This window comes from Pogona vitticeps, chromosome 6 (genome assembly GCF_051106095.1).
Source record: "Pogona vitticeps strain Pit_001003342236 chromosome 6, PviZW2.1, whole genome shotgun sequence".
Lineage (NCBI taxonomy): Eukaryota > Metazoa > Chordata > Lepidosauria > Squamata > Agamidae > Pogona > Pogona vitticeps.
In genome coordinates, this window is record NC_135788.1 from 5,730,703 (window position 1) to 5,756,501 (window position 25,799).

At 45.1% G+C, this 25,799-nt stretch overlaps 2 long non-coding RNA genes across 2 annotated transcripts; both read left to right on the forward strand.

Annotated features, from left to right (window-relative positions):
- The first annotated feature begins 790 nt into the window (after window positions 1-790).
- Window positions 791-7,865, forward strand: LOC144583738 (uncharacterized). The gene is made up of 2 exons (XR_013537653.1): window positions 791-1,030; window positions 7,611-7,865. It is a non-coding gene; the product is annotated as an uncharacterized LOC144583738 (long non-coding RNA).
- A 5,654-nt stretch (window positions 7,866-13,519) lies between these two features.
- On the forward strand, window positions 13,520-17,968 carry LOC144583870 (uncharacterized). The gene is made up of 2 exons (XR_013537816.1): window positions 13,520-13,838; window positions 17,777-17,968. It is a non-coding gene; the product is annotated as an uncharacterized LOC144583870 (long non-coding RNA).
- Window positions 17,969-25,799: the final 7,831 nt, after the last annotated feature.

Here is a 25,799-nt window from a genome sequence, read left to right on the forward strand (position 1 = left end):
TGCTAACAGACTCAGAATTGGGACTTGGTAACAGACTCGGACTTGGGACTTGGTAACAGACTCGGACTTGGGACTTGGTAACAGACTCGGACTTGGGACTTGGTAACAGACTCGGACTTGGGACTTGCTAACAGACTCAGACTTGGGACTTGCTAACAGACTCAGAATTGGGACTTGGTAACAGACTTGGACTTGGGACTTGCTAACACACTCAGACTTGGGACTTGCTAACAGACTCAGACTTGGGACGGTAACAGACTCAGACTTGGGACTCAGACCCAAAGACTTGCCAACATCCTTGGTCTATTCCTCCCCATGGTGGGACACAGAGGAGGTGAGGCTCCCCACCGAATCTTAGTGCTTGGACAGGAAGAGGTGCTTCCTCATACATCGAGGTCACAAGGTGTTTAAAACCTGGATCATGGGAATGATGGGAAATGCAGTCCACCCCCTCTGGAGCCCCCACTTTGGGACTGAGCTTCCAGGGTTTCGTTCCTGCCGTTGAGCTGAGTTGGAGGAACAGCTGGCACCAAGCCCGTTCACATCTTGAAGAAATAACCTTCTCGTGCCCTGCTGAGCATCCAGCTTTGAACTCTCATGCGAGATAGCATTTTGGCAGGACTCTGGTATCTGCTAATGCTTAGCATCTGCCTCTCCGGCATGGGAGGCTTTTAATGTTCAAGAGTTCTGAAACGCGTTTTGCCAAGTCAGACATTGACTGAAGGACGACCTCTTGGAGCCGTGCCTGATCGAATAGCCAGCGATGAGAACCATACGCTTCACATGACTTGGGTTTCACCAAGCAGACGGGGAAAGCAGCCACACTGGGGAGCTAACGGGTCTCAGGACTGAGGTGCTGGGATCATTTCCTGGAACAAGAGGGCTTTGCTCTCTCTTTCTGTGTTTCCCTGAAAGTTGACTGGAGAGCCATGGCTAGTGCTTTTCAAGATTTCCCGTGTTAAGTTCTTTTTGCACCACACAGAGATGGGAACTCAAGGACTCACCATCAAGTTGGACTCAAATCACACTGGTGAGACTCAACTTTTCTTGTCTCCCAGTGAGACTCAATTCATAACTTGGAACCCACTGACCCCTTCCTTTTTTTCTGGGGGGGGGGGGAAGCTTGCTTTTAATAGAGACTAAGACTTGGAACTTGGACCCAAAGACGTGGCCAACATCCCTGGTACCAGAGTTGGCTTCTCTGTTCCGAAAAGGGCATCTTCTCAGGTATTGTTGGACTGTCATCCCCATCAGTCCTAGCCAGAGTAGCTGAGGATGAGGAATGCCTGGAGCTGCAGGCCAACATCAACCGGGTGGCGTTCTTTGTCCACTCCCGATTCAGGGTGAAGCTGCACAGCGGAGGTAGCTTGCTACAAGAAGCCGAAATCTATCTGTGGTGGAGAGACATGTCTCCGGCAGACCTTGGTGCCTGCGCCATCTTCCTTTCAAGGAAAGTTGATCCAAGTAACCAATTACAAAACAAAGCAAGCCAAATTGCAAAGCACACCAAGTGCCAAAGGTTTGGGCTGTGACAATCTGACATCTTTAGCATCAAAGTAACCCACTCTTCTAATGTTGGACTACCTTGAATATGTAGTACTAGATTTCATTGTTTTGGTAAAGATGCCGATCAGCTATGTGAGCATGACATTTGAGATTTCCAGAGAGGTAGGGGTGGACTGGGGAGATCTATGAGGTGTACAACAACCATAACACCCTTTATCCTTAGTTTAAGGTAAAGCTAAAGGTTTTCCTTGACATTTAGTCCAGTCGTGTCCGACTCAAGGGCACGGTGCTTATGCCCGTTTCCAAGCCGTAGAGCCAGCATTTGTCCATAGACAGTTTCCGTGGTCACGTGGCTAGTGCGGCTAGACATGGAACACCATGACCTTCCCACCGTGGTGGTCCCTATTTATTTACTCACAATTTTACATGCTTTCGAACGGCTAGGTTAGCGGGAGCTGGGGCAAGCGATGGGGGCTCCCTCCGTCGCGTGGATTCGATCTTATGACGGCTGATCTTCCCACCTTGCAGCACAGAGGCTTCTGCGGTTTAACCCACAGCACCACCATGTCCCACACCCCATATCCTTAGTTTCTAAACGGTTAAAAGACTAACTGGGGGATAGCTCAATGGTTTAGGTCTCTGCCTGGGGACCCAAACGTTGGGAGTTCGATTCCCCACTGTGCCTTCTTGACAGGGGTTGGACTTGATATCCCGGGGGTCCCTTCCAGCTCTGCCATTCTACAATTATTCTACACTAACAGATCTGGAAGGAGACCCAGAAGTGACTGCTGTTAAACATTAGAGGAATCTGAATTTAAAGTGGAACGCACCCTACCTTGCCGATGAAGAGTTGATGGCAATGCGCTCTACGGAGGCTCAAAGAGGCAGATGGGCTTTTCACATTGGCGGTGGGCACGCTACGATTCCCCCCCCCCTTGTAGCTTTGTGCATGCACACTCCATTCCCATTAGTGACAGAGTCGTACTAGCAGGAGCCCAGAGGCAAAGAACGACTAGTGGGCAGTTTAATCAGAAGGAAAGGAGGAAAATAAAATTAATGTAGCGTGCACTCGATTTGGGCGTTCTGCACTGGCAGAGGTTTTGCACATCTTTTGTTGGGAAAAGCAGGGTCACGCTTATTTTAAAATCTAGGGAAGAAAAATAAATAAATAATCAGGCCAATATCTACGGTTTTAACTGCATAAATGGCTCCCCACCCCCACTCCGTCAGAATCAAGAGATCCTTTCTATTGTCTGTTTCCTTCTCACTGGCCAATAACAGTGTCCATGGTCATAATAATGACAATTATAATTACAGTGTATATGCCATCAGTTTGATTCTGTTTTATGGCAATCATGTTCAGTGTGTTTTAGGTATAACTACTTAGAAGTGGCTTACCATTTCCTCCTTCTGGGAGCGCTCTGGGACCTCATAGTTTGCTTGAGGCCACACAAGCTGGCTCTCTCTTACCAAGAACAGTAGGAATTGAGTTCCGAAGCCTTGAACCTCCAACTGACAGAGTTATCCAGCTAGCATGTCCGTGGTACTATCATAAACTTAGTAGTTATAGCAAAACTCAGCTTGACCACAGGTGTTACGACATGACAATATCTGACTGGAGTTCAGTCTATATTTAAAGAAGAGGCACATGAATGGCCAAGCTGGGTGGGGTAGTAAAAAAGCCTTTCCATACTGAGGCACACAGAGATTTTTTTTTCCTTTCCAGCCTAGCTATTTATGGACAAGGTGAGGAGAAAGATGGCAAGGGGAGTCAGTGCTGGGTGGTGCTGATTGACCAGTACCTGTGACGTCATGTCATGTGTGTCCCAATCTCTGAACCCAGTATGGTCCTCCTTATGCACTTTGTGCTGTTTTTTATTTATTTCGTTTCATTTTGTTTTTAAATCTAAAATGAAGGATGGACAATACCTCCACTGGACACTAAAATATTAAAAACTTACAAATTTTTAATATTTTAGTGGTTCAATAAAGGTGTATCTCACTGTTTTGAGCTTTTGTGCAAGAACCTCCCTTTTTCCCCCCATTAAAAAACATTTCAGTTTTTAAAAAGGAAAAAAAGGGGTCATATGGGTATGTAAACATATCCATGGGGTACTTTGAACAAAACTTTTTGAATTCTGCCTAAAGATGGGAGAGGAATATGGCTGCTGGCTAGACCAGCATTTGTTTGTCTGACCTATTTATTGATCCAATGAGCTGAGAATCTGAGGGGAGGAGGACGTTTTGTCTGCGATAGAAGAACAGACTGAGGAGGCTGGCCAGTCCCCACAGATCTTGCAGCACCTGCGCTGAGTGTGATAAGATTGTACTTCTGAGCAAACAGGGAGAACACGGGAGTGAGACATCACCTTCCTTTTCCCCCCCTCACAACCCACTTAAGATGTTTTGCTCCCCTGAGGCAGAAGAGGAAACGCTGGCTATGGAGTCACGTCAAAGTCTACCCTAGTGCCCAACGTCAGGTAGAATAGTTTGACTCGCTAGGCAAAAGATGGTCCAAGTATTTTCTCATCACTCCTAGAAGGAATATATATTATTTCTAGCTGGTTGTCCCTACCGTTAGACGGGACAGGCCAACTGCCTCAGGCAGCAGATTCTGGGTGTGGACAGCAACTTGTTACATGCCCATTGAACACGTTGCTGTCCAGACCCAAAATCTGCCGTTGCCCCATTCCTGCCTTATGGACGAGGGATGATCCTCTCATGGGGAGCCTTCTGTCCCTCAAGAGAAGAGTGTGGTCATGGTCAACCAAGGTCAGATGTTCTCTTCTGATGTCCTGTCCGTGTGCTGTCTCTAGGCTTCCTTCCTCGAATACCCCTTCCCCAGAAAATCATCCCGTCCTTCTTTCTGACCTCTGTTCTTCAGCCTCTCAACCGTGCCCAATGCCGTTCCTTCTGCCGCCTGGATCCCCAGAACAATCGTGAAGAGCCAACCGTGTGGGACCTGAAATGCTTCCCGTCGCTCCGTGTTAGCTAAGTGTGCAGCGAAGCAGGGCCATGCGCCCCCCCCCAGAACAGTACCTCAGTTTTGGGCAATGCAAGCTGGCCAAAGAGGGGCAGTCTCTAAATCAGCACCGTTCCTGTCAGCTCTGGCACATGCACGCATGCACACACACACACATGGGCACACAAAACTGGAGCTTTCTCTCTTGACATGATCGATATGACGGGAGGCTTTTTTCTCCCCTTTCTAGTGTCATTTATTTTGTGTGTGTGCGTTTTGCTTTTTTTTTTTTTTGTCTTGTCAGGAAGATGTGGCAACCCAGACCAACTCAATGAGCAATTTATCTTGTCTGGGAACAAATTAACCAAAGCAAGCAATTAGTGGAGCTGCTCAATCCATTGCAATACTCAGTTTCTTTCCTACTGTTTCTCTCTCTGTGTGTGTCTGTGTGTCTTCTCTCTCTCTCTCTCTCTCTTCCCTCTGCCCCATAAAAGAATCCGAATAATCATTTCTGAACTGCATAGCTGGAAGGGACCCTCTGGATCATCGAGTTCAGCTCCTCTCGAGGAGGCCCAGTGGGGGAATCGAACCCCCAGCCTCTGGTTCTGCAAACCAGGTGCCTAAACCCCAGAGCTATCCAGCTGTTCATGTCCTGTTAGGGTCCTCACCACAACCCCTAATGGAGTTTCATGATTGAGCAGGAATTCGAACCCAGTCCTCCTGAGTCCTAGACCTTACTCACGACACCAGATTGGGTATCTCAGGTTCTATCTACACCCTTGCAAAAATGTATCTCAGGTTCTATCTACACCCGTGCAAAAATGTTCCCATTCAGCTCATGCTCTCCCTCCTATGGCTATATATCTATAGGATAACCAACTTTGGGACTCGTATTTATTCTGGAAAACCTGTCTAGCAACCTCCAGACGTCTGAATTTATCTGAATGGCAAGTGGAATTCTGATGGCCGTCTGGTAGACATGGGTTGGCCAGACTCCACGCAGGCCTGATCTCATAGCATCAGAATGCACAGGAATGCGACAGACAGAAGGATTATGTTGCAGCAGAAACAAGAATACCAACACATGGAGTGTCTCATGTACGTCCCTCCGACCCACCCCTGTTCATCTTTTCTAGATCTAGCTTTGCACTGCTACTCTTAGGTGTACTTCCTCCTCTTTACTTTGAACCCCCCCTTCCAACTAGAGAGAAGCAGACGCCCATGGCTTCTCCACAATGCCTAAGCAAACATCCATCCATAGAAGGCTGCTTTAGAGGGTTCCTTAAATATGTTTAGGGGCTTTGTCTCCAGCACTATCACTGAAAGGGGTTTCAGAAGCAATAAACGTCTGATCTCTCTGCACCCTTGCACAAATATCCTTCTTCATGTGGCTTAGAAACTCCTTCACTGCTCCCTCCAATGTTTATATGCTCTGTTGTTATGTTTTTCGTTTTTTACATCATTACCTATTTGTTTAGGGTAGTTAACCTCTTTAATAGCCATGAGCTCAGCATTGGTCCACTCCGCTAGCACAGATAGCATTCACTGATTAATGACCGATAATGCATATTGTTCAGAGAAAATATTATAATATACTGATGTTCTTATGAGTCGCTTTGAGAAACTCAGGTGGAAAAGCCATATGTAAATAAAAAACAATGATGACGATTAACAAACTACTTGCAGCTGTGAACTATAACTGTAGCTAATTACTTTCTATGCTTTACAACAACATCAGCCAGCTCTGCAGGATACTTCTTGAGATGCCGTATCAAACAAAATTCTTACAAAAGGATGCGCGTGGTAGAAAAACCCTAGCATGGACCATTCTGCCCTCTCTAGGCCAGTAGATAATCTAATTTTAAGATTACAACAGAATCGCTCCTTTCCAGATTCATGAGTTCAGGATGGGATTGAGATGCAGATAGAGGAAGGGGGATCTGTGGTGTGGAGTGGGCGGGCGTTATGTGTTTCGCCTTTTGATCCGAACTTAACAAATTTGCATTGCTTGAACTGCTCGACCAATTAAAACAAACCTCCCTCTGTTTTAATATTCAAACAGAAACAAAAAGGACTGGTAGATCCACTGAAGCTGCCTAACTAGGAGAGAGGATAGTCCCAGGATGTCAAAAAAGGTATCCGTATTTTTATTCAAAGATAAGAGCCCAACGTGTTTCAGCTAATATAGAAGAAGGCTGAAAATATATTAGCCGAAATGCATTGGGCTCTTACTTTTGAATAAAAATTTGAATACCTTTTTTACATCCTGGGACTATCCTCTCTCCTGGCTAGACAAGCTGGTTCAATATTTAGACCTCTCTGCATTTTGCAGTGTAGCTCTCCAGTCAAAATAAAAAAGTGTGGTTGTTGACATGTTTGCTTATAAATATGTTGCATTTAGATCACGAGAGGCCGTGGCACTAGAAGTACAGTGGTGCCTTGCAAGATGAATGGTTTTTGCGATCGCTATGTTGCCTCGCAAGACGGTTTCTTCTATGGCTGTGCTTCGCAAGATGATTTTTTTCCCCCAAGACCGATGCCTCGCAAGACGAAAAAATTCATTTGTCTTGCGAGGTTCCCATAGGAATGCATTGCAATGCATTCCTATGGGAAACCGCTTTTCGCAATATGAATTTTTCGCAAGACAGTGCTACTGCGGAACAAATTACATTAGTCTTGCGAGGCACCAATGTATAGTGTTCTAGAGCAGTGGTTCCCAACCTTTTTCGAACCGCAGACTGGTTCAGCATGGGGGGGGCGGCATCCATGCATGCGGGGCCAAGGCATGTGTGTGTCCATGCATGAAGGGACGGGGCATCCGTGTGTGCACGGGCGGGGTGTGCATGCATCTGTGCGTGGGTGGGCGGGGCATCTGTGCATCCATGTGGGGGCTGTGCGTCCATCCATGTGTGCATGTGGGGGGCGTGCAGGGAGCGGGGCGGGAGATCTGTCTGTACGGCCCAGTCCTGCCAAGGCCACAGTCTGGTACTGGGCTGCGGACCGGGAGTTGGGGACCCCTGTTCTAAAAAAAATGTATTTATATTATGTCATTATCAGAACTGACCACTAGAGGGAACTGAAGACCATGCTATGTGTAGCATTCCCTGTTATAATCCTGTTTGCCCTAATCCATGTTTTTCAGTACCTGCGAGGGAATTTGGAGCCGATCCCCTGAAGATACGGGAGTCCTGCTGTATCAGAAAGTGGGACACCCCAAACACATCACGTGGCAATATTCAGAAAGCACAAATGTATGTCTGAAAAGGAAAAAAAATTATGTATATAAGAAGGTTTCACATTTTGCTAAAAGTGACCTTGTGATTCTGTGACGTTAAAAACCCTACCGTGCTTTCACTAACATACTTTAAAATAAAACGTGCTTCCCGCTGTTTCAAAAGGACTCGAGAGTGATGACTTTAATGTGTTCTTGAATTTACATAATTTTTTTAAAAAACATAAAAATAATCTGTAATGCAAATTCTGAATCTTTTCACCCTTGATCATAAATCAGGTAATGCTAGTGGATATATTTCTGCTGCAATTAAATTTAACAGGCATAAGCCCACTCTCTCAACAATAGAAAATGCAGGCCTTGATTAATAAGCCCATAGACAGGGCTGTTCCGAGCCATTTGGGCTTCTCCTCTTATCCTTGGGCAGAAAAGAGATACCTTTTTATTTTTAAAAAAGATACAGCCTACAATTTCCGACACTGAGTTCCCAAGTACTAGTTTTTGATGCGCTAGGAGTAACCTATCGCATCCTATAAGCACGCCCTTTGCGTTCATATGATCTAAACCCGATTTTAAAGTGATGAAAATCTAGCATATATAATGCCGCCATGATGATGATGATTAATCAGTGGATGAATGGATGTCTTCTGCACTCATATTAAGTCTACCCCAAAGGGTGGTGAGATCACTCATGTCTGTTGCTGCAAGGGAAAAAAAAACGGCTTTCATTGTCCTCTACCTGGATTATTATATACCAATTATTATATACCAATTGGCAGCTGAAAGGAAGTAAGTGAAGCTCTCGTATTTGCTCCTTGGGATGTAACGGTGGCCACAACGTTGGACAACTTTCAGAGAGTTAGTTGTAATGGCTGCCAGGATCTTTCTTAAGGATTTGTCTCCAAACAGGGCTAAATCATATACAGTGGTGCCTCACTTGACAAGGATAATCCGTTCCAGAAAAATTGCTGTACAGTGGACCCTCTCCTTACGGAATTAATCCATATTGGAATGGTGGCTGCAGGTCGAAAAGTCTGTAGGTCGAGTCTCCATTGACCTACAATGCATTGAAAACCGATTAATCCCGTAACCGGCCGTTTTTGTTCCATTTTTGTTCCATTTTGGACTGTGGTCCAGCACTGATGAGGATAAACACATGGACCAAGATGAAACATACGGGGTCGAACCAGAGGAAAAAGCTGAGCCATTGAAGGCCTGCCACATGGAAAGCTTTGGCCACGGAACACTTCTTGCCTCTCCCTTCTCTTAGCTAGAGAAAGGAAGATTTGCATTTCTTTGGAGAAGACCTAGAATCAAGCTCTCTGGAGGTCTCTAGGGCAGATTTCCCAAAGCAATAACCTGAATTTTCTATTTTTACCCAGTTATGAATTTCTGGAGCTGTTATTCCTGTAGCCATAGACTGCTCTTCTCTGCTCCCTTAGCATATGGGCCACCTATTCTTAGAGAATTCAAGACCTGCAGGTCCAAGAACGTTCCACCCATGTCCTGCCAGATACACCCCCTTCTCTGGTTCTCCCCAGATCTGCTCCTGGTTCTCCAGCCCAATAAGGGTGGGGCATTATTTGTCAAATCCAGTTCCATCATATTTTTGGTGCCAGCTGGGTAGACGATAAAGAAAATAACGGACTTCTCATTGACCCGCTCCGTGACTCGATGCTGGCATGCACATTCTTCCTGCATTTCTCTAGGCTGCCTCTTTGACTGCGGATAAATTGCATAAAACCCCCAACAGGAACGACATCAGTAACAAAACAGAAACTCGCCGTCCCTGCTGTAGAAATAACCGTAATAACATCCCAAGCTGCTTCGATGTGGGATCTACTTTTCTCCACTACTGGAGGCAAAGAAAACGAAAGGAGCCAATAACCGTACACAGTGGGTGGGTGGCTTTGGTTCAAAGGGTCCAGCCAGCTGTTGCAAAAGGGATTTATCCTGGCTAAATGAAAAGCTTCTCTCTCCTTCTTTGCCCCTTTCAAGAAACCCATTCTGCTTACATTGCCTCAGCATAGCTTGGAAGTGGACAATTTCGAGGCTGTGTCATATCGGTTCAGGGGGTCCACAAGATGTACCTGTTATAGAATCAGTAGCCTCAGATTTTGAGAAGATCCTAAGCACTTTTAGCTGATTATAGCCTGCTGACATTCTTGGTGCCATGGTGGCAACAGCATTGCCAGGGGGAGGGAATCAGAGAATTTGGTGTTGAAGGTCCCATCCGTGGACATTTGGCCGCCTACAGAGCTGGACCATAAAGAAGGCTGATGGCTGAAGAATTGATGCCTTTGAACTGTGGTGCTGGAGGAGGCTCTTGAGAGTCCCCTGGACTGCAAGGAGAACAAACCTGTCCATTTTGAAGGAAATCAACCCTGAGTGCTCACTGGAAGGACAGATCCTGAAGCTGAGGCTCCAATACTTTGGCCATCTCATGAGAAGAGAAGACTCCCTGGAAAACACCCTGATGTTGGGAAAGTGTGAAGGCAAGAGGAGAAGGGGACGACAGAGGACGAGATGGCTGGAGAAGGTCATCTAAGCCAGTGATCCCCAACCTTGGGCCTCCAGATGTTCTTGGACTTCAACTCCCAGAAATCCTAGCCAGCAGAGGGGGTGGTGAAGGCTTCTGGGAGTTGTAGTCCAGGAACATCTGGAGGCCCAACGTTGGGGACCATTGATCTAAGCGACCAACATGAATTTGACCCAACTCCGGGAGGCCGTAGAAGACAGGAGGGCCTGGTGTGCTCTGGTCCATGGGGTCACAAAGAGTCGGACACGACTAAATGACTAAAGAACAACAACAAGTGAATGATACAGAAGGCCCCTGAGGGCATCACTCAGTCCATGGGCTTTCTGCCAGAGCAGAGATGGGCTTGAACCTCCAGTTCGGTGGTTCATGCTGGTTTGTTTTTCAGCCGAACAGATGTTCGAGGCTTCCGCCTTGCCTCCTCTGGTGGGCACTCCCTTAGAGGCGGTGCACCAGCTTCCCTGCCCCACCTCCTCTGGATACTCCCTCTGAATAGGTGCCCACCAGAGGAGGTGGGCTGGAAAATGCTGAAGCCCTGCTTGGCCGGAAAATAAACAAAGCAACCAGTCCGAACCACCAAACAGGCAGTTTGTGGTCATTTCTAGTTCCAGAGCATAACCAAAGAAAGCAGAAAACGTCCCCTGTGTTGAAAATGTACTTCTAAAGATAAATTTTGCCCCCATGCCACAAAATTAGGCTGAGTAAACCAATTGGTGCATTAACAAAGCAATATCAAAGTAGAACCACAATGCCTTTTTCACTAGATTTTAGATTTAGATTAGGCATTCTTCAGTCTCGAGAGACTATGGTAATGTGCTCTGTATGGAGGACTTGGAACAGCGTCTAGTGTGGCTGAGGAGGCCAATTTGAGCGTGACAGTCTCCTCCACAATGAGGACAAACACAATCTGTCCCCTGTCCAGCTCCCTGGTTTGGCTGGTTTCGGGACTGCCTCTTCGCCTCGGCCTGCTGGACAAGGATCTCTTCAAATTGGGAGAGGCCATGATGCACCACCTGTCTCCAGGCTGAACGCTCAGAGGTCAAGGTTTCCCATCTGTTGAGGTCCATTCCTAAGGCCTTCAGCTCCCGCTTGCAGATGTCCTTGTATCGCAGCTGTGGTCTCCCTCTAGGGTGATTTCCCTGCACTAGTTCTCCATACAGGAGATCTTTTGGAATCTGATCATCAGCCATTCTCACAACATGCCCAAGCCAACGTAGACGTCGCTGTTTCAGTAATGTATACATGCTAAAAATTCCAGCTCGTTCTAGGACTACTCTGTTTGGGACTTTGTCCTGCCAGGTGATACCAAAAATCCATCAGAGGCAACGCATATGGAAGGTGTTCAGCTTCCTCTCCGGCCATGCACAAAGGGTCCAGAACTCACTGCAGGACAGGAGTGTGCTCAGGACACAGGCTCTAGAGACCTGGATCTCAGTATGTGTTGTCAGCTTCTTATTGAGCCATACTCTCTTTGTGAGTCTAGAGAACGTGGTAGCTGCTTTGCCAATGCGTTTATCCAGCTCGACATCTAGGTACACAAAGTCATGAACAAGCTCCAGTTCTTGTATGGAGGTGGTAATAGAGGGAGGTGATTAGAGGAATACTAGTGGGCCCTCGACTCTCCCCATCCTCTAAAGGGATGGAGTCTTTCGGAACAGGTTCTGCTCGGATCCTTTTCTGGGACACCGCATTCCACGCTGTGAACTTGCCTCTATTGTGGCCTTTCAGTCAATCTAGTTCCCAGCCAGGCACTGACATAATGTTGGTCGCCTGGAAATTCAGGAGCTAAACAAAGGAAAGAAAATGTTAAGAGTAGGTTTGTGGGGTTTTCCTTAGGTTTCCCCCTTAGCAACTATGTAATGCTGCAACAGAATAATAAAGCATGAACATTTTTGATCCACGAATGCAGTGAAGGATCCATTCACGCCAATTCCTGTTCTTATGACATTATCTCTGAGAGTACACAGATCTCTCAGACCGTCAGGCTTGAGAAACAACACCCTGCTATTCCTCCCCACCCCTCCGTCGTCTAATTAGAAGACAAAAGCAGGTTAATTTCTCGAACAGGAATTGAGGCAGGCTAGTTAGGTTTATGCTCTAAAACAGACAGCCTTTAGCTTCTTAAAAGGGCCTTTCCTTCTCCTGATGCTTTAACTGTGAAAACTCTAGCAATTTATTAGGATTCATAAATACAGAAGAAATGAAGAAGAAGGAAAAAAAGGTGGTCTGACAGTGTTAAGCTTTTCCCCGTCTTAAAGTAAGTGCCTTAACAAATCAGTTTAATGGGGTAGTAGATATAACTCTTTCTGACAACTGAAGTAATACCCAGAAAGGCTTCTGTCTCTCTGTCTCTCTCTCTCACACGCAGAGAGAAAACCCTCTTTCCACACACACCACCTTTCCTGTTCTTCCTGATTATTTCTCTTTGGGGCACCCCACCTGCTCAAAACCCCCCTGCCTCCTTCTTGCAGTGGGTCACAGCTTTTCCTCGGCCTCTTTTCCAATCTGTCCTTCCCTGGGGGAAGGTCAGTACACCATCTGCTTGCAACTGATCGGGCCCCAGAACACTTGGGGGTTGTAGAATTCGCTTGCCCTGGAACGAGGCGGTGGCCCCTGTGAAAATCGGCCTGACTCTGTCGGGGGTCACTGGGGCCGCCTTGAGTTCCCCCCTGTGGTGAAGCAATGAAGTGTAAAACGTCCCGGGCAAAGTTTCTCCACCAGTTGGGTTGCCCCAGATGCGAATGAAGGCAAGAAGTCTTCCTGTGCCAGTGAAACCTTACTTGAGTATGATGTCCATCTTAAGTCATGGTCTTGTTGATGTCCTTCAATTCTGATCCTCGGCTCGTCTTTTGGTTCTGCCTGATCCTATGGCCATTGGTTTATCCCATAACGACTCAGGTTGCTACCTACATTGCAGTCCTCTGGCTGTTTGCCCTTTGGTCAGGGTTAGGGGGTGCTTGGGAAGTTCTATTTTTGGACGATGGTTCGCAGAATCCCCTAGCCAGCCAGGAAAAGCAACTTTTCCAAGGACTGGGCTTAGAACACACAGAAAATTCCTCTGCTTTTTTTTTCATGCTCCAAAGGCTGGCCTCTTTTGGATGCAAAACCAGAAACTTCCTTTCCCGTTCTAATTCTCGACGAGGCGAGCCTCTTGGCTACCACATTTGCGGAAATACCGCTTGGCCAAAAAGCCGGCTTTCAATAGGCAGCGAACGTTTTTTGCAACTCCTCAGCAGGTCTCGTCTTCCCAGAACACCTTGAGAAATGCCTGAGCCTCAGCGATTGAGGCTGAAAAGCAAACTTTGAATGATATTGTTTCCCCTTTTAAAATATGGAAGGAAAAAGAGTCGCAGAAACAAAACAAGTACAGGGAGGAAAGGGGAGGAGAGAGCAGGATTTATATTATTTTGGGTCTGCTGAGTGCATTCTCAAGAAAAAAGGAGGGTAAAAGAGGGGATATATTTCACAAATGGCCCTGGTGTTCTGATGCTGTGGGAATAACATAGATTTAAGCTGTATTACATGTATAAGCCGAAAGCTAAAGAGGTTAATATATAGACAAAATAGTCAAAAGAAGAAGAAGAAGAAGGAAAAGAAGAAGTGTCGGGATCTGCAAGATGAGAGGAAGTAGGGATCTTGCAGATGAAGCCTCAGGGCAGGGATCTTTCTCCTCAACCAGCAAGGAGAAAGGAAAAGAGACACGAGACACTCAGAGTGTGGTTTTCAGGATGGGATCCGGATGAATACAGAACAGCCTGCCGTGAGGCACCTGTTCAGTGGGAGTTCTTTTTTTCTCTCGATCCGGCCTCCCCTCAGTTTATTGTATCCCCTACCTTTGAACAAGTTAATCAATACAGAGGTAACTAATTTCTTGAATACACAACAGAATAACCAGAGTTAGAGACAGCTAATTTCCTTGAATACACAGGCATCAGTAAACAGAGTAGTTGGTAAACAGACAGGCTGGTAAACAGACAGTTAATAGTAAACAGACACAGCTAACTTCAAATACACAGACAAGTTCCTGAATACACGAACACTTTAACTACATTATCCAGAGACAATAGACAGCAGGTCAATGATTTATCCATTACTGGAAGTTAGCAGTTATGTACGTGTCTTGCAGCTAGGGCATGATGTCTGCTACTAGCATACAGATATATACATTTATATACATTTATAATATACATTTGCTACTGCCATAGATATATACATTTTAAAGGCATACAATTTCCCCACATCCCAACCGTTTTTTATTTATTTTGTTGAAGACAATGGCTGTTGTAAACTCCTGAAAATTCTAAATCCAGGGGGTTCCGGTGCAGGTATGAGAGGGCGGAATAGCATGTTCCAGGCCACTGCAATAAGCGTTCAAATAGCCAAACCTGCTTCTTTGTTGCACTGAGAGGCAAAACTCTTTCTTTACAACTTTAAAACATTGTTCAGATGGAATGAAACCTGGAATCTTGCAAGAGAATTAGATGGCATATTCTGATGACATCAACATTACAGTGTAGATTAAAGAAAACACAATATTGGATAACTAAAATTACAATTACAATAAGATTGCATAACAAGAGTAATAACAATTTTCAGGAAAAGAAAGCATATTGAAAACATATTATTCAAATATATAAGCACAACATACTGCTAAGAGGCAAAAGCAAAAAACTTTAAGGTATACAGAACTTTTGCATAGAAATATGTGACACAGACAACTTCCCCACTGAAGACACACACACCATGAATTTCTTGTATGATACTTGACTGGAGAGATACATATAGAGCTTGGCAAAAGAACAGCAACTTATTTTGAGGGATGAGTAGTAAAGAATGATGCTGGTATGCATCTGCCTTGCTCTGGGGCAAAGTTCTTAAACTGTACAACTGACTGAATTAAAAAGTTGCCTGCTAGTGCCCTTAAATTTCCCCTGGACTGAAAATATGTTTTACAAGCATGCCAGATGGATTAGCATCACAGTGTACAAAATTGCCTACTGTGGGGCCTACTTGTAGGGAATAATATGCTTCTCTGTCTCAGGGATAAACAGACAAAGTTTTCATATTACATTAGAAAATAATTTTCAAGGAAAACTGTGACATGTAAAAGAATAAACATACAGTGTCTACAACAAAATTAAATTCAGCATTAGAGAAAAGCTCAAAGGCTAAAACTGCAGTTAATTCTGAGCATAAAACTAAGAATTGCTTCTCTAAAATTCAATATCCATTATCCTTTAAGATCTGGCTAACAGAGGAAACACATGTCATGCACTTTTATCCTGCAGAAAGAAAAAAAAACATTTTTGACAATTTACAGCATTTGCAACAAACATTTTCTCAGGGATGTGACACTGTTACTCCTGGAAGGCAGAGACAGGAATGCAGGCTTGTATGAAGTCCCATATGCTCAGCTGCTCAGGAAACTCAGCAATGCAAGGTGTGATAGGATTTGTAGTTCTAAGAACATGGAACCTAGAGTGTGCAGGACATCATTTGGATCCTTACAAATGGCTTGAGTGTAAACAATGCTTTCTCCAAATTGGAAGGTGATGGGGGAAAACTTTCTGGTTCGCCTCCTCCCACCCCAATATGCAGCATTAGTCTCTCTACTGGCCAGGTGGGAGGCATTCTTTGGTGATCTGTATAACTGCCATGTCCAGCTGAGTAGGACTTTTCATGCAAACAGGATTAGCACATGGAAAAAGCAGTTCAAAACAAGCTTCATGTTGGTGTGTAACAGTTACCCCCCTTAGATTCTCTTCTTCCTCCCCTTCCTTATATGATGCATCTAATGCTTGTAAAGCTGCTTTTGTACCCCCAGTCCATGATATCAAAGAAATCTGGGCCTGGGTCCCAATTCCATGAGATATCATGCAACTTTGGCTGAACAGGCGGAGATACTGAGGTAGCTGCTGCTTCTTTCAGACCAGCAAGGAAGGGAGTCAGGCATGCAGTTTGATTTGCTGATTGGAATGCGTTTATAGATACTTCTGCTGCTTGAGTTAAAGCTGTTGTCATGAAGCTTTGCTGAACAGCAGTAGCAAATGCAGCTCCTCCCATAAACATTAGAGGACCATCAGGGGATGCACCAGCATTAATTTCTGCACGCTTAAATGCTAAATCCTGCCATTCTTGAAGGCAAATGAGTCCTTTTGCTGGTGAAAAGGAATCTTCTATCAAGGCCTTGCAGTCGTTAAGCCATGGGGCAGATAAAGAGTCCATCCCATTGTCCTGGTTACTGCTTTGCAGTTTGTGGATGCCTTGAGCTGGGAACAATTCACAACTAGCAGAAACAGCTGGCACATCTCTCTGTGCTTCTGCTGCTCCCTCAATGACAGGAGGGGCAGAAATGACACCAGTTTCTGCACAAGCACCTGTTGTATCCATTGAAGGATGGTTATCAATCTCAGTTGCTTGAGGTGGCAGTGCTGTTAATTCATCAGGCTGGTCAGAATGAGACGAAGGGTGCAGCAGGGAAGCCAAAGAGGCTGAAGGGAGGGGAGGCAGAATTTGAGGGAGTTGTTTGACTAGATTAGCCTCGAATTCTGGATCGAAAAAGATGTTACGTGTGTCTTGGAGGCAAGTACACACTACAAATTGTTCCTGAAGACTTGATAACGAAGTTCCCATGTTGCTAAAAGTGTAGGTTCTAGGTGTCTTACTTGACAAATTCCACTCACCCGAGGGATCCTTGCGGATGATTGACGCGTCTTGGGGCCTGTGCCAGGTGAGATGAGTGCGAATTGTCGAAAGTTGACCTCAGTCCTACTCATCGGGATCCAGAGGATGCATGCGCGCGCTGTAGCCCTTCCACACCGGGCGTGATGAGTAGGTGGTCTTCAAGAATGGACCTCAGAGAGGTGAATTACCTCAGAGAGGGCACCATTTTGTCGGGATCTGCAAGATGAGAGGAAGTAGGGATCTTGCAGATGAAGCCTCAGGGCAGGGATCTTTCTCCTCAACCAGCAAGGAGAAAGGAAAAGAGACACGAGACACTCAGAGTGTGGTTTTCAGGATGGGATCCGGATGAATACAGAACAGCCTGCCGTGAGGCACCTGTTCAGTGGGAGTTCTTTTTTTCTCTCGATCCGGCCTCCCCTCAGTTTATTGTATCCCCTACCTTTGAACAAGTTAATCAATACAGAGGTAACTAATTTCTTGAATACACAACAGAATAACCAGAGTTAGAGACAGCTAATTTCCTTGAATACACAGGCATCAGTAAACAGAGTAGTTGGTAAACAGACAGGCTGGTAAACAGACAGTTAATAGTAAACAGACACAGCTAACTTCAAATACACAGACAAGTTCCTGAATACACGAACACTTTAACTACATTATCCAGAGACAATAGACAGCAGGTCAATGATTTATCCATTACTGGAAGTTAGCAGTTATGTACGTGTCTTGCAGCTAGGGCATGATGTCTGCTACTAGCATACAGATATATACATTTATATACATTTATAATATACATTTGCTACTGCCATAGATATATACATTTTAAAGGCATACAATTTCCCCACAAAGAAGAAAGATGAATCTTTATTGGAACATGAATAGATTAGATGTGTATATACTTGATATGTAAGATTGAATGATTATGCATTTGATATCTTCTTATTCTCAAAACCCTTGTTCCATCCCCCCCCCACTGCCCTTTGCCTTTTGTATTCCTTCCCCATCACCCAATAGTTTTAAAAATAAAATTAAAAAAAAAAAAAAGAAATGCCTGAGCCACCATCTCGGGCATGTGAAAAAGCCGTTGCTGGCTTGCCTTTGTGTAACTTCCCCATATCTTTTGAACCGTGTGGGAAAGAAAAAGAGTCGTGGCTTTTGAAAAGCCAGTTTCCTTGACCTCTGTTTGGTGTGCTTGTGTTATTCCCAGCCAAATGGTTCATTTGCTGGACCCCAAAAAAGGAACAGAAGAACTGTGAGGGAAACAAGGGAAATAACAAGACAATGGCATTGTCTTTCTTATCTATCTATCTATCTATCTGTCTGTCTGTCTGTCTGTCTGTCTGTCTGTCTGTCTGTCTGTCTGTCTGTCTGTCTATTTCCCACGTTTCTCCTTAAAATGGACTCAAGGTGGCATACATCGTCATTTAGACAAGATTTAAAGCTAAAAACAATATAAAAACAAGCTTAAAATGTGCCTTCCTTCCTTCCTTCCCAAGACTACCTCAGTGGAAACGGAAGAGTTTATTATTTCCTTTCCCTATATCAGCACTACAAAGGTACAAAGAACTGTTATGTAGATGAGAGAGAACACCTCGAAGTTATCTCCAGACCTGAAAGGTTGGGGCACTCACTCTATTCTTCTTGAGATTTTTTTAGACGAGAAAGATAGATCCATCATTCTACTGTTGTAATCTTAATGTTCCTTTCGGATTTGGACTAGGAATCCCAACGGCCCAAAACGTTCCCGATCTGGGCTTCCTCAGTGGAGCACTCCGGACTGCGCCTATTGTCCCACAGCATGGGTGTCTGGCCCAATCCCCCTCTGGGGGTGGATGATTGAAGGAAGGGTCCGGCCGAATCACCTTCCTCAAGTGACCTTGTCCCCGTGGATAGACCACGGCCGTCCATTCTAGAGCTTCTGCCGATGTCCCTTTTTCTTTAGACTCGTCCGGGTCTGGTCACAACCCTCCTACCTTGAAATTAGGGAAGTCCTCCAACAACTTGTGCATTCTATCATATTCGTATTCTCTTTTATCACCTCTCATTTCCTCCCTCCTTGGTACACTGAAGGGTCTCCTCCCACTTTGCTCCTCTATCTCATCCTCCCACACGGGCAAAATTAACTCGTCCTGCCCTTCTTCCGCTCTCTCTCTCTCTTCCACTAGACAGATTTCAATCTTCTCCTCTTTCCCCTTTGATTCCTTTCTTTTCCCTTCCTCCACATTCAACTCCTCACTTTCCATTGCCTTCCCTACTTCTATCTCTCTCGCCCACTGAGACATCTCTAGCTGAGGGGACGGATGGCTCACTCTGTCCTTTCTCCTTGGGGTCTACTGCTCCTTCAGAGTGGCCTTGGGCAAGCTGACCAGTGCCAGGGCAACCCCCAGAAGAAGAGAAGGGTAAACCACTTCTTTGAATTCTCTACCTAGAAAAATCCTGAATTGACGGGACAACACGGGATGAGGTGCTCTTCCACTTTGTGCGTGATGTCGAAGAGCTTTGTGGAAAAGTGCTTAAAATTCTAGAGTCTCTTCCTCCAAAGGAAGCTAGCCTTGTAAAACCCTGGTGAATAATTTAGGCCTTTAAAATTATTTTGTTTGAAAATGAGCCAGCTGGGTAATCAATTATATTATATTATATTATATTATATTATATTATATTATATTATATTATATTATATTATATTATATTATATTATATTATATTATATTATTTATTTATTTATTTGTTGTTGTTGTTGTTGTTGTTGTTGTTGTTTAGTTGTTAAATTGTATCCAACTCTTTGTGACCCCATGGATTAAAACACGCCAGGCCCTCCTGTCTTCCACTGCCTCCCGGAGTTGGGTCAAATTCACGGTGGTAGCTTCAGTGACCCTGTCCAACCATCTTGTCCTCTGTCGTCCCCTTCTCCTCTTGCCTTCACACTTTCCTAGCATCAGGGTCTTTTCCAGGGAGTCTTTTCTTCTCATGAGATGGCCAAAGTATTGGAGCCTCAGCTTCAGGATCCGTCCTTCCAGTGAGCACTCGAGGTTGATTTCCTTCAAAACGGATAGGTTTGTTCTTGCAGTCCAGGGGACCCTCAAGAACCTCCTCCAGCACCATAATTCAAAAGCATCAGTTCTTCAACGGTCAGCCTTCTTTATGGTCCAGCTCTCACTTCCATAAATTGCTACTGGAGAAACCATAGCTTTGACTATGTGGACTTTTGTTGGCAAGGCGATGTCTCTGCTTTTTAAGATGCTGTCTAAGTTTGTTATCACTTTCCTCCCAAGAAGCAGGCGTCATTTAATTTCGTGGTTGCTGTCCCCATCTGCAGTGATCATGGAGCCCAAGAAAGTAAAATCTGTCATTGCCTCCATATCTTCCCCTTCTATTCTTTTAAATAATATTATTTATTATCTACATGTAAATTCTGCCATTTCTCCACTGAGCTCAAGATGGTGTCCATGGCTTTTCTCTTCTCTAGTTTGTGCAGATAACAAACCTGAGGTAGGTCAGGCTGAAAGAGGAGGGCTGTCTTAAGATCACCCTATGAGTTTGATGGCTCATTGAGACCTTGAACCTGCCCTTTCCAGCACTCAAACTCATACATCAAGGGTGGGCCAGGTGTGGGGTGCTCAAAGGTTACTTTTGCAGATGCCCTCCTACTCATAAAATATTTGGAAACAATCTTTTTTTCTGCTCGTGAAAGTCTCCAGAAGTGGAAGGGAAGAGAGCGCCGAAAACAGCGATGCAAACCCTATGAGCAAAAGAAATGAATTTCTGTTGTGCAGCTCCTCATGCGCAACAATGACGATGTCGTCAGCAGGGGCTCATTGCTGCTATTTCAAGGTTTCCTTCGGCAATTCCAGGGTGCACACAACTCTGTAGCATGGGGCATGTGTCCCCTAGACCCCAAAACTGCCTTTAATCAGCAGCAACTTGCCGCTGATGCTAATGTTTTTCCCTGTTGTGCACACAGAGCTGTGCAATGGGATTTCAGCCTCCCAAAGCCCCTTAAACTCAAAAGCCACAAAAGTGGAAACAGAAGCGAATTTTTAGCTGTACTCAGTACTCTGTACGCCTGTGTCTATGTGTACGTGTTCACTTTCAGCACTAGTGAGACCTTGGTAAGGTAAATAACCGCCCACCCTCCTTTCCTCCAGAAATTGTAGGGCCAACACTGAAGCTAGCTAGCTTGGTGCTGTGGTCTGAACAAAGTTACTTTCCCCAACTCTGCGAATCTCTCTTTTTTTGCTGTTCACAGTGGGAAGGAATTGAACAGCGACAAAGGATCCAGATAAGTTCCCTTTTCAGTGTGTGTATGTGGGAAGCAACCCACCCTCGGTGAAACCAGAATTTGGAAACATTACTTTTTCCACACTGCAATACCCAGATTTCCCTCGGCCAGCATGGGGGATTCTGGGAGTTATCCTCTCTGTGGAGAACTGACCAGCCATTACTTTTTAACTTTCTTTACTCGGATGCGATCAAAAGTTCCTGAAGTGAGAGGCTCCGATCTCTCCACCACCACAAAAAAGTTATCTGCAGATAATATGCACTTCCTCTTTTCTCCAAACCTGTAGCAAAATAAGAGGCAGCAAAGGTTAATTAATTTATGCAATTATTAATTTTCTGGAAGCTAAGGCCTTGTGAGGGATAGGGTTACCCTGGATTAGCCACCAAGGCATTTCAGGAGAGAGTGAGAAAGAGAGAGAGAGACAACTCCCCACCACATGCGCTCCTCGAAGAATGGCCCACACATCATTGAAAAGCACTGCGGCGTGCCACCTCCCGGCGCATGGATGTGAGCCGCATAACAAGTTCTCTCCCCCCTCCCCGCCACCCTCTCTCTGTCTCCGAGTAATATTTCCGTCTGGGCTTGCTCCGTTCCTTAGCAGCCAAAAATTTTAATAGTTTCTGCAGCTGATAGTTGCCGTGGCGACTGTGACATCACCACATACATAGTGATACATTTTGGGGGGGGGGTGTGGGGAAGAAATGTGCTACTGGGGACTGGTTGCTAGGAGCAGCTGACTCCAGAACATCTCCGGGCGGAGAGCCGAAAGATTCTGGCATTGACAGAACACGCTGTGCTTCTTCTGCCTGAAGATAACCCTGGTCGGGTCTCTCTCCTCCTTTAAGAAGTATTGTTCCCATCCTTCGCCCTGCAAATGATCCCAGGTATTTTGATCCAACCAGAAAGGAACACGTCGAGCCCAGGACATATTCTAGACCAAGGTTGCCGAGAGATCAACAAGGATGTCTCGAGAGAATGCATGTAATTAAGTGCAGCCACTGTGTACATTTTTCCACCTCCCATGGAGGTCAGAGCCGTGTTTTAGTTACCACGGCTTTGCTAAAGAACAACATACCCATCATCCAATAATAATAAAAAACAGTACTCTTTCCCCTCCCCTCCTCCCTCAGTTTTAAGCAAGTCTTTTTAAAACCATCAATATTTATTCAGTGAAATGTTCGCTTCGGAGGCCGGTTCTTGAAGCACGCCCAGTTGTTAAAAGGTGTCAAGGTGCTCTGAGAAATTACAGTGATGTCACTGCTGCTAGCCAATAAGCGCTATGCATGATTCTCTTTGCTTCAGAAACTTCACCACTAGTTCCTTCCCAAGGTGCATCTTCCACAGTATGAATGCGCCCCTCAAGTACACTGCGAGTCTGCTTCTAAACAGAGTTTGAAACAGTTACGCTTCTGTACCGCAGCTCTCAGAATCGAAATCCTGAGCATCTGCCTCCGGGAAGCCCACATCAAGGCGCAAAGATGGTAGCCCTCCCTCCCTGTTGCTTCCCAGGAACTGGGATCGAAAGGGGTGTTCCCACTTGATCATGGAGATTGCTGATTTCCGTGTCTGTCCATAGGCATGCAAATTCACAGAGCTACTTGCTAGCAAAGTGACTACTAAGTAAACACAATTCTAAAACCTAAGACCCCCCCCCAGGTAGTCCCCCAAATTTCCTTTTGTACATCTAAAAGATTGTGGCTCTGAGAATTAGGGCTCAACTGCTTTGTGCAGAATCTGGCATAACGATGCTTTTCCCAGCATGTGTGAATGCTCCCTTTTCTTAAAATTTGAGGGCAAACATCAGTGAAATTCAAAAGTTCTCGACCTTCTCACTGGCATTAATATCACTGAAGTTTGAGTTTCCTGATAAACTCTCACCGTGGAGCAGTCCAATGTACTGCATGCAGCCAAAGAAATGTTTCAGGCTGTTATTTCAAGCAGGTGCTCGTTTCAAATCCTCATGAGCAGAATCATCTTCAGTCACTGCGCTCACACACGGGCCCTTGTGCAAGCTAAACAATTAGGGAACATTTACCAGGAAGTAGTTATGCAATTCATGTATCTCTCTTTTTTCTTTCTGGAACCCAAAGTGGCTTACAATTTAAAGTTTAAAACCAACCCAGATAATAGCCACAATAAATCACAGTATTAAAAAGGAGCTCAATAGCCAAGGAGGCTGGTGACCGATTTGCAGGGACTGTGAATCCAGAAGGTTTGTGTCCAGATGTTACCACCATGGGTGTCGTTAGCTGGTCTTTTGTGTCCAGTGACACCCATCAATCACAGTGACAGATAATCTCTCCCTCTTATCACAACAATACACTCACCAAAAAAAAGAAAAGAAAAGAAAACCCCACTGATCACCATACTCACCCATCTCCTGAAAAGAACAAAAGCTGGTCCCACAGCTATAAATACTCAGCTATCCAAACAAATTGCACCAGAGCACAGAGTTCTGATTCCTGTCCTCTCAAGATGCCGGCCAACAGAGACTGGCTAAATGTTAGGAAGAACAACCTTCAGAACACGGCCAAAGAGCCCGAAAGACCCACAACAACCATCAGATCCTGGCCGAGAAAGCCTTTGAGAATACAAAACAATGAAGATCTGTTTGAAATGAAAGCAGAAGGAAAGAGAGCCATCTTATAAGAGTTTAGGACTCCTGGATCCAGAATGGCAGAGAGAAATCCCACAACTACCGTTTTCCCTCAGCAAGGAGAAACAGTAATTGTAGGAAGTTGTACCTGTTTAATTAAAGATGTCGGAATGGCTCTTCAGAGACAGAGGAGCCCTGCATAGTGGGAGTGGCAACGTTAAATTGTTTTATATGGCTCTGTAGCCCGCCCTGAGATCTTGTGATATAGGGCAGGCTATAAATGTTTAAAGGAATGGATCCATAAAAAAACATTCTCTAGAAATTCTGCTCACACGAAGCTGGAGAGACAGTTCTTGTTAGAAACGCTGCTAGGATTTTACTCCAGAGTATGTGAAATTGTGTTATCCATGGCTGCAAATTGCACAATGCATGATCATATACAACCACAAGCAATCAACACCTATTAATTAACTGCAGTTTGCTGTCACAATTTATGCAAGTTCAATAATTCCAGTGTAAAATACCAATAGGATTCTGGTCTATGACTTTCAGTGGCTAATCTGCAGTACTGCAGTCAAGCCTCTGCTCATGAGCAGGGTTCAGTCCCAATAGATACAGGTAGCTGGTTTAAGATTGACTCAGCCTTCCAGCCTTCCGAGGTCAATAAAACGAGGACCGAGTTAGCTGGGGGAAGGGACCACAATTGGTTCTGCTCCAAGCACTGTGGGATGATGGTGCATGCAATAAGTCGAAACAATAAACAAACAAACAAACAAACAAACAAACTTGTGATCCTCTGGGTTTTGCTTTGGAGTGGCTTTTTTTAAAACTACAACTCCCACCGGAGATAGCCAGCACAGCTCATGATGAGGGATGATGGGAAAAAAAAAAAAACCTTTTAAAATTTATTTTGAAGGATTTACCAACACTGGCCAATTTCTTTATATTCCACATGGACAGAACCTCAGATTTAAAATATTTGCACATGGGAGATGATTGGAATGGACAGATTTGCCCCTCTTTTCCTGTCGCTGCTGAGTAAATCTATCGCTGCAAAACAAGGTAGACCCCAGAAACTCAGCCACCAGAAACCAATGCAAGGTTATCGCTGCCTGTGTGAAATCAGCAAAATGTTAACAATGCATTCCCCAAAAGAAAATAATGTGATTGATTGCTAGCAAATACCAGAAAATAGGTACTGTTCGATAAATCCTGGTTTTGCCAAAACCCAAAAATGGCTTTTAAAAAATCCTTGGGTCACCCAGGGGTTCTTGGACTGCAATTCCCAGAATCCTTCACCCTCAGCTGTGCTGGCCGGGGTTTCTGGGAGTTGCAGTTCAAAAACACCTGGTTTACCCAAGACTGAGAACCACTGATATAGACACTGATATACTGGTGTTTTTTAAAAGCCTTTTTAAAATTAAGTTGGTCAACATTCAATTGAATATTTACATCAGCATAAGCCCAATTTGGGCTTATATGTCTGCAGCAAATTGGATGAGAATTTCCCATGCCAAGTCACATGACAGCCGTGTGACAAGAAATATAAAAGGTAACTTTTCAATGAATGATAATTTGCTATTGAGATTTACACCATTGGACTTAAGGCTGGAAGGTGTAGGTGGTAGGATTCTGGCCCCTTTTTTGCTGGGGGGTGGTGGAGTGGTGAGGGAAGGGCTGGAGGACCCCAGGGTGCTGGGTGCTGTTTTGGGACCCCGGGGAGGGGGCATGTGAGCTACCGGCTACACCTTGCCTAATGCAGAGCTTGGAGGGGCTTCTACTTTGGGGACGATAACCCCTCCATGGGAGTTTATAGAAATCCTGTTGCTTCCAAAATCCTCAGTAAAACGGTCACGACAGAGTCCAGAGATGTTACAGCAACTCTTAGATGATTCTGGCTATAGGGAAAGCAGCTGGCTGGATTGCTCTGTGGTTTAGCTGTCTGGTTACAGAGGCTGGGAGTTCAATTCCCCACTTTAGCCTCCTGGGAGAATAGCCAGCTTG